Raw genomic sequence first — 12,392 nt, forward strand, 5'->3', positions numbered from 1 at the left:
TCTTATATAATATTTTATATGTAACTAATGCCGTTTGTGTATTGACTTAATTGGAGACTGTGTTCTTAGATGTCTGTAGGCGTATAGACTGGTAGTTCCTTTAAAGGGTTGAATTGAATTCATGTTTCTTGGAAAAGTGGGCTAGATTTTCTTTTCTACTCATGGTTTAATTATATTATATATAGTGTATATGAAAAAAAATCAGAAGTAAAGATCCTGGAAGGCTCTGAGCTTCTTGAGGGCAGGAATCTTATTTGTTGGGGTCTGAGAGCTGTTAAGGAGTAAGAGCTATCTTTTTTTTCGACTTAATGAACCTTGTGAAAAGCAGACACAGGCAGAAAAAAATCAAAATATCAATTTTACGTCTAATGTTTAGAGAGTAAAACACACTTGAAGAATGAGGCTGAGACCTCTAACTCAGGCAGACTTTTCCAGCTCTCTATTAATTACTTGGCTGCACTGCACAGCATGTGAAATCTTAGTTCCCCGCCAGGGACTGAATCTGCGTCCCCTGCAATGGAAGGGTGAGTCTTAACCACTGGATTGCCAGAAAATTCCCAGATGGACTTCTTGATTCCTCCCTCCTGACCCTGAGTTTCCTCCGTGGGACTCACACATGGGAGAACAGTCATCCAGTAACCCAAGGGCAGCATCTTGGTGGATCATGGCCTTCGTCAGTACAGCGACTGTGAATCAGTCGGCCTTGCCCAGGACCGAACAGTGGACCAGGGATTTGGGATTCTTGTTATTTCACCAATCAAATCAGTTCCTCCTTTCCCCATTTGGGGGACTGAGTGTGAGAAGGCCGCAGTGTCAAAACCAACTGTGTAGGAACACAGGGAGAAGAGTATTATTTTCTGTAAATTATTCATCCCTGTATTTCTTGTTATCTCGCACAGCACATAATAGGCGTTAACAAATAGATGGATGGATCTCACTTGTGTTTATTTATTGAAGTCTCGTAACTAAAAATACTATGGCTGTAGCTGCTGCAGATGTAAAGTGAGCTACTTTCGTAATTCATCAGTGAAGGGAATTTTCAATAAAGATCTCTTTGGGTGGCATCTCAGGTACTCATTTAGGCAGATGGGAACAAGGGGGGAAAATCACAGTGCCTAGAGAAGGGTGGAAAGTTACTCTTGAGCAGAAGCTTACCATCCTATTAGAGTTCTCCTTTGCAACGTACAGCTCTTCATCTTACTAGTAAGCTGCAGTTTTGACAGCAAGTTTCCAAAGAAGAAAGCACTTGAAATTCTATTTCAAGTTCTTTGTTGCAAAAATGTGGTAATTTAATTGAAAGAAAGGCTAACTTCCTTGCCATGGAAGCTTTTTAAAATGGGGCTGCTCTATGCTTTACTGCTGTGTGGGAAAGCTAGGTGACATCTCAGAAGCTCTGCTTAGAAACCGTCCTGTCTGGGGGCAGGATTCGCCTTCTATAGGTGTCAGACGCTTCTCTCTGTGCTCTGTGTTGTTCAACAGCGTTGTGTTTTGGCTGCTCTTCAGAGCACTTCTGGGGCTTCCATATTTATGATAACTTCAGGCCATCTGCTGCTCGACTGCTATCAGAATGAAGAAGAATCTTCAACTTAAACAGAGCCATGCTCCTCATGCCAAAGCACTTTCCATAGTATTTATCTTCCAGTGCAGTAGATTTTGTTGTTGTAAACTCCCATTGAGTTCACATTGAGTTATGATTTGTAGCCTTTTTTTTTTTTTGGAATTATCTTTCATGCCATCAAAAAAATAAAAAACAAAAACAAAACCAACATGCTGCCTTCTATTTCTGGGCCTATGTATGGGGCTCTAAATATGACAAAGATTCATTCTGACCTTCTGATTCAGCATGTAAATTAGGATACTTGAAGCAGAAGGCTCCGCATTTTCTTCCAGTTCATGTGTAATGCCAGCAGATTGGTATGAATCAAAATGGAACACTTAGAAGCAGCTACCATTTATAAAATGTCAATTAGAGAAGGCTAAACTGCATATAAAAGTTAGCTAACTGGTGATATCAATTAGAAGAGCTTTCTTTCCGTGTTGCTTAATACTGCTATCATTGTTTTGCAATAGAGTAAAAATATAATGTAATCCCCACCCTGTTATTTTGAGAAAAACATCATGGATGTAAGTGTGCATCAATATTCCTTAATTATATTTACCTGCAGCAAATCCGGAAGCTCCCAATGGTGCATCTAATACACCCTATTGATCTCTGGGCTCCAGGAAAACACACACACAAACTACAGGGATTTAATGTAAAGAATTTGAATGATTAAGGGAACAGTTCAAAATTCAAATTCCAGGATTCCCACCCCTCGACCTGTGAATAGACTTTCTTAATTATCTAAATTTTTGTGGTTGTTGAGTTGCTACGTCCTGTCCAGCTCTTTGTGACCCCATGGGACTGCAGCACGCCAGGCTTGCCTGTGCTTTACTATCTCCTGGAGTTTGCTTAAACTCATGTCCACTGAGTTGGTGATGCCATCCGACCATCTCATCCTCTGTCGTCCCCTTCTCCTCCTGCCCTCAATCTTTCCCAGCATCAGGTCTTTTCCAGTGAGTCAGCTCTTCGCATCAGGTGGCCAAAGTATTGGAGCTTCAGCATCAGTCCTTCCAATGAATATTCAGGGTTGACTTCCTTTAGCTAGGTGAGAGGTTGGCAAAGTATGGCCCTTGTGCTAATGCTGGCCCACTACCTCTTTCTGTAGGATCTATGAGCAAGAATATTCTTTACACTTTTAAAAGATTATGTTTCAAATGATTGTTTAGGCATGGATATAATAGCCTTAATTCTGCCTCTTGGGCCTGAAAGCCTAATGTATTTACTGTTTGGTCTTTTAAGAAAAAGTTTGCCAACCTCTGGTCTAGATTATGGTGATAAGACTTTGCCTAATTGCATTGCTACGATAGGTAGACAGTGGGTAAAAAACAGGTGAAGCAGAAGAAAGTGTTAGTCTCTCAGTCATGTCCAACTCTTTTTGACCCCATGGACTATACTCCCCCTGGCTCCTCTGTCCATGGAATTCTCCAGGCAAGAATACTGGAGTGGGTAGCCATTTCCTTCTCCTCTGTAGTAAATTTAAAAAAAAAAAAAAAAAAAAAGGCTTTCCGAGCCACATTGGTGTTGTGGTCACCAGAGCATTGTCGTAAGCAAAACAGCAGTGCAGTTGGTGCTGTGAGTGGAGAACCTTTGTAAACCAAGAAGGTTCTTAGTCCCAATGTTTCACATAAGCCACTGAACAGCCATCAGTGGAAAAGAGATGAGAGAGATTCCTAACCTGGATCGGGTAATCCCCCTGAAGCCTGCCACAAAATCCATGGGATTCTGGAGCTTATTCAGAGGTATAAGGGGATGGTCAATCAGGCAGAGACAGAATTCAACCCAGGGATACATCAGCAAAATGGCAGTGCTTCCTAGTATTTCAGCCGGTGAGGATATGGTGTGAGTTTTCACTTAGAAATCTACATGCCGATAGCAGTAACTGAATATTGTATATATTGAATTTACTATTGTCATAAAACTCATGACCTTAGGGGTTGTAGGGTAGGGGGAGTTACCTTTCCTGGAACTTAAATCCAAAACAGATCTGGCTGTTAGACTCTGGGGCCTTGAGGGGCCGGTCCTGAAAGTTAATGGGGGGGCTCTTTCATACCAGGCAGCTGTGGCCATTTGACACTTGCAAGCCCAATTAGCTTTGTGGCTGTGCAAGGGGTGCCATCTGCTCTGTTCGCCTCGATGCTTGGCACACACCCGTGGCTTTGCTAACAAAGCTGGTGTCCCATCACTTTGATCTGACTTTGTCCCATTCTGAGCCTTATTTTCAATTCCACATCTTGGTAGTAATGATACCAACTTATTTCTTCACGTGCTTCAGTTCTCATTAGGTCTGTGGAATATACACCTGGCAGAAGAGCTTACTTTTCTTTCTCCCTTTAAGTGGTGGCAAGTATTTCAAACATGCCTTATAACACTCTTCAAAAACAGGCTTTATGTTCCAGTGCCAGGCTCGGAGAGCTTGAAGAAAGTGTGGAGCGAACCTGTTCAGAGATAAGGGTGAGCTGGAGGCCGAGAACTCACGCATTATGAGTTTGGCAGGTTGCCTGGAGGCACCATGGCTTAGTTTTTTTTTCATATAAGTCAAATTGTGGAGTTGAACAAGAGCCACAGCATGTTTCCAGCTGTTTTGAAAAGTTTGACTTTAGGACAGAGTATCTGTATGAAAATTGCTTTCTGCCACACACTTGATTTCCTAAAACAACACAAATTTATTACTTTATAGTTCCAGAGGTGAGAACTCCTAAAACCAGACTTCCACAGGGCTGTGGAAAATTGAATTTGCGTGAAAGAAACAGTGAAAGTGTTAGTCGCTCAGTCATGTCCGATTCTCTGCGACCCCATGGACTATAGCCCGCCAGGCTCTTCTGTCCATGGAATTCTCCTGGCAAGAGCAGTGGAGTGGGCTGCCATTTCTTTCTCCATGAATTTACATACTTCACTATGTTCCTGGGTTCTATTTTATTTTATATAAGTTAGTTTTCCTAGTTCTGCTTTCCTGGAAAAGTAGTTGATGGTTTTTTAATGTTTGGTAAATGGAAAACTCACTTTTCTATCTCTGTGTCTAGGGGAAACCCACTTCTTTCCTGTTATGTCTTTCTTCCCTGTGTGTTTCCTTTCATTCAAGAGAATGCCTCACTTCTACACTGCTGCTCATCTAATGTGTGGAGGTATTTACACCACATCAAGCAATTCTCTGACACGGCTGGCTGTCCTACAATTTAATGGAATTCTAGTTAAATTTTATTTTGTACTGGAGTTTAGGTGATTTACAATGCTGTGTTAGTTGCAGCTGTACACCAAAGTACACCTGAGTAGTTTTCTGAGTGTACCCCTTGGACTGCAATTTACAGATCATATGGTAGTTCTTTTTTTAGTTTATTAAGACACCTCCATACTGTTCTCCGTTGTGGCTGTTACCAATTTACATCCCCCCAAGTACTGTAGGAGGCTTCCGTTTTCTCCATGCCCTCTCCGACATCTACTGTTGGTAGTCTTTTTGCTAAGGCACATTCTGACTGTTGCAGTGTGATACTGCCTTATAGATGTGAGCATCTTTTCATGTGCTTAAAAAAACCCCCCACACACAGTGCATTAAATTGACCTCTTGCAACTGGCTTCTTGAAGGTCTGCCCTGTTTTGAATTGCTTTTCCATTACCTACCCCAGGACATTTGTCAAGGGCAGGCGTCCTTTACAGGCCATCAGGCCTTGTGATTTTGGAGTGCCCCTAGCTGTGCTGTGCTCAGTCGCGTCTGACTCTGCAACCCCATGGACTGTAGCCCTCCAGGCCCCTCTGTCCATGGGATTTCCCAGGCAAGAATACTGGTGTGGATTGCCATTTCCTTCTCTGGGGGCTCTCCTGACCCACGGATCAAACCCACGTCTCTTGCGTCTCGTGCATTGGCAGATGGATTCTTTACCAGTAGTGGCACCTGAAGAGTCCTGGAGTGCCCCATGCACTGACTGTAAAGTTGTTGTTATGGAAAATGTCCACAAGGTGGCAGCACTCCCCCATGCCCTTCTCGGGTTCCTCCGGCAACTGGAACCCTAGAGAAAGGCATGTTCCTGGGTTGTGGATCAGAGTGGACTGTGCCAGGGCTCCTGTCTCATGACTTCTTTCCCTCTAACCCTGGGACCCCCAGACAGATTCCAGATCCTGCCAAAACTGAGGCTGAAGGTGCTGTCCTAGTTAGGCGGAGGGACTCTGAGGAAGGAGGCTGCCGCTGGGAACCCCACATTGGGAGACTTGGAGACCTGGTAACATTTCAAAGCTCTTTCAGCGCAGAGGGTCCATTGTTTTGGGTTGCGCTAGGCTTGGTTGAGCTGTATGAGGGCCTGCCTGGATCTGGAGGTCAGGGTCCCTCCACAGGGAACCAGGCACTCCAGTTCCAAGAGAGGCTTATTTGCTGCCACATCCTCCCCGTTCCCACAGCTCCACCGGAGTCCAGCCTTGGGATCCAGGGCTGTCAGACTTTAGGGATGTGACAGCAGCCGAGGCATTTCTCTGCGTTTCTTTTGCATTTAATTTTTATTTTATATTGGAGTCTAGTTGATTTAAAAAAAGGTTGTGTTTGTTTTGGGGGTACAGCAACCTGATTCAGTTATACATATATATTTTTTTCTTCTTCGGACTGTGTTTACATATAGGCTATTAAAGAACATTCAGTAGAGTTCTCTGTGCTCTACAATAGTTGCTTGTTGATTGACTTTTTTATGTATGTTACTGAATTTATGTTAATCAAAGCCTCCTAATTGATTCTTTGCGCTGCCTCTTGTGTTTTGTAACCATAAGCTTGTTTGCAAAATTGTTGAGTCTGTATTTGTTTGGTAAATAAGGTCATGTACCTTGATTTTTAGATTCTCCTTGTAAGTGGTATCATAGGTTATTTGTCTTTCTATGTCCAACTTCCTTCACTTGGTATGGTCATCTCCAGGTCCATTCGTGCTGCTGCTGCTAAGTCGCTTCAGTCGTGTACAACTCTGTGCGACCCCGTAGACGGCAGCCCACCAGGCTCCCCCATCCCTGGGGTTCTCCAGGCAAGAACACTGGAGTGGGTTGCCATTTCCTTCGCCAATGCATGAAAGTGAAAAGTCAAAGTGAAGTCACTCAGTCATGTCTGACTCTTAGTGACCCCATGGACTGCAGCCTACCAGGCTCCTCCGTCCATGGGATTTTCCAGGCAAGAGTACTGGCGTGGGGTTCCATTGCCTTCTCCATTTGTGTTGCTAGAAAAGGCATTATTTTATTCTTCTTAATGGCTGAGGAATATTTCACTGTATGTATATACCACATTTTCTTTATCCATCCTTCTGACGATGGATATGTTGCTTGTGTCCATTAAGGTTGGAATGCATGTCTTTTTTTAAAATTTATTTTAATTGGAGGCTAATTACGTTACAATATTGTATTGGTTTTGCCATAAATCAACATGAATCTGCCACGGGTGTACACGTGTTCCCCTTCCTGAACCCCCCTCCCTCCTCCCTCCCCGTACCATCCCTCTGGGTCATCCCAGTGCACCAGCCCCAAGCATCCTGTATCCTGCATCGAACCTGGACTGGTGATTCATTTCTTACATGATATTATACATGTTTCAATGCCATTCTCCCAAATCATCCCACCCTCTCCCTCTCCCACAGAGCCCAAAAGACTGTTCTATACATCTGTGTCTCTTTTGCTGTCTCGCATACAGGATTATCGTTACCATCTTTCTAAATTCCATATATATGTGTTAGTATACTGTATTGGTGTTTTTCTCTCTGGCTTACTTCACTCTGTATAATAGGCTCCAGTTTCATCCACCTCATTAGACCTGATTCAAATGTATTCTTTTTAATGGCTGAGTAATACTCCATTGTGTATATGTACCACAGGTTTCTTATCCATTCATCTGCTGATGGACATCTAGGTTGCTTCCATGCCCTGGCTATTATAAACAGCGCTGCGATGAACATTGGGGTACAAGTGCTCTTTCAGTTCTTGTTTCCTCGGTGTGTATGCCCAGCAGTGGGATTGCTGGGTCATAAGGCAGTCCAGTTTTTTAAGGAATCTCCACACTGTTCTCCATAGTGGCTGTACTAGTTTGCATTCCCACCAACAGTGTAATAGGGTTCCCTATTCTCCACACCCTCTCCAGCATTTATTGCTTGTAGATTTTTGGATCGCAGCCATTCTGACTGGTGTGAAATGGTACCTCATTGTGGTTTTGATTTGCATTTCTCTGATAATGAGTGATGTTGACCATCTTTTCATGTGTTTGTTAGCCATCTGTATGTCTTCTTTGGAGAAATGTCTATTTAGTTCTTTGGCCCATTTTTTGATTGGGTCATTTATTTTTCTGGAATTGAGCTGCAGGAGTTGCTTGTATATTTTTGAGATTAGTTGTTTGTCAGTTGCTTCATTTGCTATTATTTTCTCCCATTCTGAAGGCTGTCTTTTTCACCTTGCTTATAGTTTCCTTTGTTGTGCAGAAGCTTTTAATTTTAATTATATCCCATTTGTTTATTTTTGCTTTTATTTCCAATATTCTGGGAAGTGGGTCATAGAGGATCCTGCTGTGATTTATGTTGGAGAGTGTTTTGCCTATGTTCTCCTCTAGGAGTTTTATAGTTTCTGGTCTTACTTTTATATCTTTAATCCATTTTGAGTTTATTTTTGTGTATGGTGTTAGAAAGTGATCTAGTTTCATTCTTTTATAAGTGGTTGACCAATTTTCCCAGCACCACTTGTTAAAGAGATTGTCTTTAATCCATTGTATATTCTTTCCTCCTTTGTCAAAGATAACGTGGTGCATGGATTTATCTCTGGGCTTTCTATTTTGTTCCATTGACCTGTATTTCTGTCTTTGTGCCAGTACCATACTGTCTTGATGACTGTGGCTTTGTAGTAGAGCCTGAAGTCAGGCAGGTTGATTCCTCCAGTTCCATTCTTCTTTCTCAAGATTGCTTTGGCTATTTGAGTTTTTTTTTTTAATTTCCATATAAATTGTGAAGTTATTTGTTCTAGCTCTGTGAAAAATACTGTTGGTAGCTTGATAGGGATTGCATTGAATCTATAGATTGCTTTAGGTAGTATACTCATTTTCACTATACTGATTCTTCCAATCCATGAACATGGTATGTTTCTCCATCTATTAGTGTCCTCTTTGATTTCTTTCGCCAGTGTTTTATAGTTTTCTATATATAGGTCTTTAGTTTCTTTAGGTAGATATATTCCTAAGTATTTTATTCTTTGCAATGGTGAACGGAATTGTTCCCTTAATTTCTCTTTCTATTTTCTCTTTATTAGTGTATAGGAATGCAAGGGATTTCTGTGTGTTGATTTTATATCCTGCAACTTTACTATATTCATTGATTAGCTCTAGTAATTTTCTGGTGGAGTCTTTTTAGGGTTTTCTATGTAGAGGATCATGTCATCTGCAAACAGTGAGAGTTTTACTTCTTTTCCAATTTGGATTCCTTTTATTTCTTTTTCTGCTCTGATTGCTGTGGCCAAAACGTCCAAAACTTTGTTGAATAGTAGTGGTGAGAGTGGTCACCCTTGTCTTGTTCCTGACTTTAGGGGAAATGCTTTCAATTTTTCACCATTGAGGATAATGTTTGCTATGGGTTTGTCATATATAGCTTGTATTATGTTGAGGTATGTTCCTTCTATTCCTGCTTTCTGGAGAGGTTTTTTTTTTTTTTTAAATCATAAGTGGGTGTTGAGTTTTGTCAAAGGCTTTCTCTGCATCTGTTGAGATAATCATATGGCTCTTATCTTTCAATTTCTTAATGTGATATATTACATTGATTGATTTGTGGATATTGAAGAATCCTTGCATCCCTGGGATAAAGCCCACTTGGTCATGGTGTATGATCTTTTTAATGTGTTGTTGGATTCTGATTGCTAGAATTTTGTTAAGGATTTTTGCATCTATGTTCATCAGTGATATTGGCCTATAGTTTTCTCTTTTTGTGGCATCTTTGTGGGGTTTTGGTATCAAGGTGATGGTGGCCTCATAGAATGAGTTTGGAAGTTTACCTTCCTCTGCAATTTTCTGGAAGAGTTTGAGTAGGATAGGTGTTAGCTCTTTTATAAATTTTTGGTAGAATTTAGCTGTGAAGCCATCTGGACCTGGGCTTTTGTTTGCTGGAAGATTTCTGATTACAGTTTCAATTTCCGTGCTTGTGATGGGTCTGTTAAGATTTTCTATTTCTTCCTGGTTCAGTTTTGGAAAGTTGTACTTTTCTAAGAATTTGTCCATTTCTTCCAAGTTGTCCATTTTATTGGCATATAATTGCTGATAGTAGTCTCTTGTGATCCTTTGTATTTCTGTGTTGTCTGTTGTAATGTCTCCATTTTCATTTCTAATTTTATTGATTTGATTTTTCTCCCTTTGTTTCTTGATGAGTCTGACTAATGGTTTGTCAATTTTATTTATCCTTTCAAAGAACCAGCTTTTGGCTTTGTTGATTTTTGCTATGGTCTCTTTTGTTTCTTTTGCATTTATTTCTGCCCTAATTTTTAAGATTTCTTTCCTTCTACTAACCCTGGGGTTCTTCATTTCTTCCTTTTCTAGTGGCTTTAGGTGTAGAGTTAGGTTATTTATTTGACTTGTTTCTTGTTTCTTGAGGTATGCCTGTATTGCTATGAACCTTCCCCTTGGCATTGCTTTTACAGTGTCCCACAGGTTTTGGGTTGTTGTGTTTTCATTTTCATTCATTTCTATGCCTATTTTGATTTCTTTTTTGATTTCTTCTGTAATTTGTTGGTTATTCAGCAGTGTGTTGTTCAGCCTCCATATGTTACAATTTTTAATAGTTTTTCTCCTGTAATTCAGATCTAATCTTACTGCATTGTGGTCAGAAAAGATGCTTGGAATTATTTTAATTTTTTTGAATTTACCAAGGCTAGATTTATGGCCCAGGATGTGATCTATCCTGGAGAAGGTTCCGTGTGCACTTGAGAAAAAGGTGAAATTCATTGTTTTGGGATGAGATGTCCTATAGATATCAATTAGGTCTAACTGGTCTATTGTATCATTTAAAGTTTGTGTTTCCTTGTTAATTTTCTGTTTAGTTGATCTATCCATAGGTGTGAGTGGGGTATTAAAGTCTCCCACTATTATTGTGTTATTGTTAATTTTCCCTTTCATACTTGTTAGCATTTGTCTTACATATTGCGGTGCTCCTATGTTGGGTGCATATATATTTATAATTGTTATATCTTCTTGGATTGATCCTTTGATCATTATGTAGTGTCCTTCTTTGTCTCTTTTCATAGCCTTTGTTTTAAAGTCTATTTTATCTGATATGAGTATTGCTACTCCTGCTTTCTTTTGGTCTCTATTTGCATGGAATATCTTTTTCCAGCCCTTCACTTTCAATCTGTATGTATCTCCTGTTTTGAGGTGGGTCTCTTGTAGACAACATATATAGGGGTCTTGTTTTTGTATCCATTCAGCCAGTCTTTGTCTTTTGGTTGGGGCATTCAACCCATTTACATTTAAGGTATTTATTGATAAGTATGATCCTGTTGCCATTTACTTTATTGTTTTGGGTTCAAGTTTATACACCCTTTTTGTGTTTCCTGTCTAGAGAATATCCTTTAGCATTTGTTGGAGAGCTGGCTTGGTGGTGCTGAATTCTCTCAGCTTTTGCTTGTCTGGAAAGCTTTTGATTTCTCCTTCATATTTGAATGAGAACCTCACTGGGTACAGTAATCTGGGCTGTAGGTTATTTTCTTTCATCACTTTAAGTATGTCTTGCCATTCCCTCCTGGCCTGAAGAGTTTCTATTGAAAGATCTGCAGTTATCCTTATGGGAATCCTTTTGTGTATTATTTGTTGTTTTTCCCTTGCTGCTTTTAATATTTGTTCTTTGTGTTTGATCTTTGTTAATTTGATTAATATGTGTATTGGGGTGTTTCACCTTGGGTTTATCCTGTTTGGGACTCTCTGTGTTTCTTGGACTTGGGTGATTATTTCCTTCCCCATTAAAACTCCCCTAAAAGGAAGTTTTCAACTATTATTGCAAGTATTTTCTCATGGTCTTTCTTTTTGTCTTCTTCTTCTGGGACTCCTATGATTCAAATGTTGGGGTATTTAATATTGTCCTGGAGGTCTCTGAGATTGTCCTCATTTCTTTTAATTCATTTTTTTTCTCTCTGATTCATTTATTTCTACCATTCTATCTTCTACTTCGCTAATCCTATCTTCTGCCTCCATTATTCTACTATTTGTTGCCTCCAGAGTGTTTTTGATCTCATTTGATCAAAATTTGATTCTCCTGTTGGGTTGCTGTCTATGGGGTCGCACAGAGTCGGACACGACTGAAACTACTTAGCAGCTGCAGCTGCAGGCCTTGTGAATTAGAGGTGCCAGTAAGCATCAGTGGTCAAGCTGTAGTTACAGGAAATGCCCACAAGGCGGCAGCACTTTTTCATGCCCAACAGGTTCCTCAGGCCACCAGAGCCTTAAGGAAAGCCGGCTTCCTGGGGTGTGAATTAGATGACATGTGCCTGAGAAAACACGCAGGGCCTTGTGTCTCACTGCTTCTTCCTCCTAAAGATTCACCACCCCGCCAACTCCAGGCTCATCCCAACCTGAGCCACAGCACCCTGCTGAGGGTTCATAGGTGCCTAGAAGTCTGCACTCTCAGGAAGGAGGCTTGAGCTGAGAAACCCAGGGCAAGGTGACTTTTCCAAGGTCTTCAAGGACACGGGGTCGGGCCAGCATCATTTGGGTGCACTAGGGACTCTGGTTCCAGCCAGAGCAAATCAGACACTCGAGGTCTAAGAAGGGGGCTCAATAAAGGGCACCCCCTTGGCTGCCTTGGCCACAGTACAGTCGAGC

General features: G+C 41.0%; 1 protein-coding gene across 1 annotated transcript in view; it reads left to right on the forward strand.

Moving 5' to 3' along the window:
* FAM19A4 (family with sequence similarity 19 member A4, C-C motif chemokine like) overlaps positions 1-12,392 on the forward strand; it is a 175,668-nt gene that overhangs the window by 94,492 nt on the left and 68,784 nt on the right. The window lies entirely within an intron of this gene.

This window comes from Capra hircus, chromosome 22 (assembly GCF_001704415.2).
Source record: "Capra hircus breed San Clemente chromosome 22, ASM170441v1, whole genome shotgun sequence".
NCBI lineage: Eukaryota > Metazoa > Chordata > Mammalia > Artiodactyla > Bovidae > Capra > Capra hircus.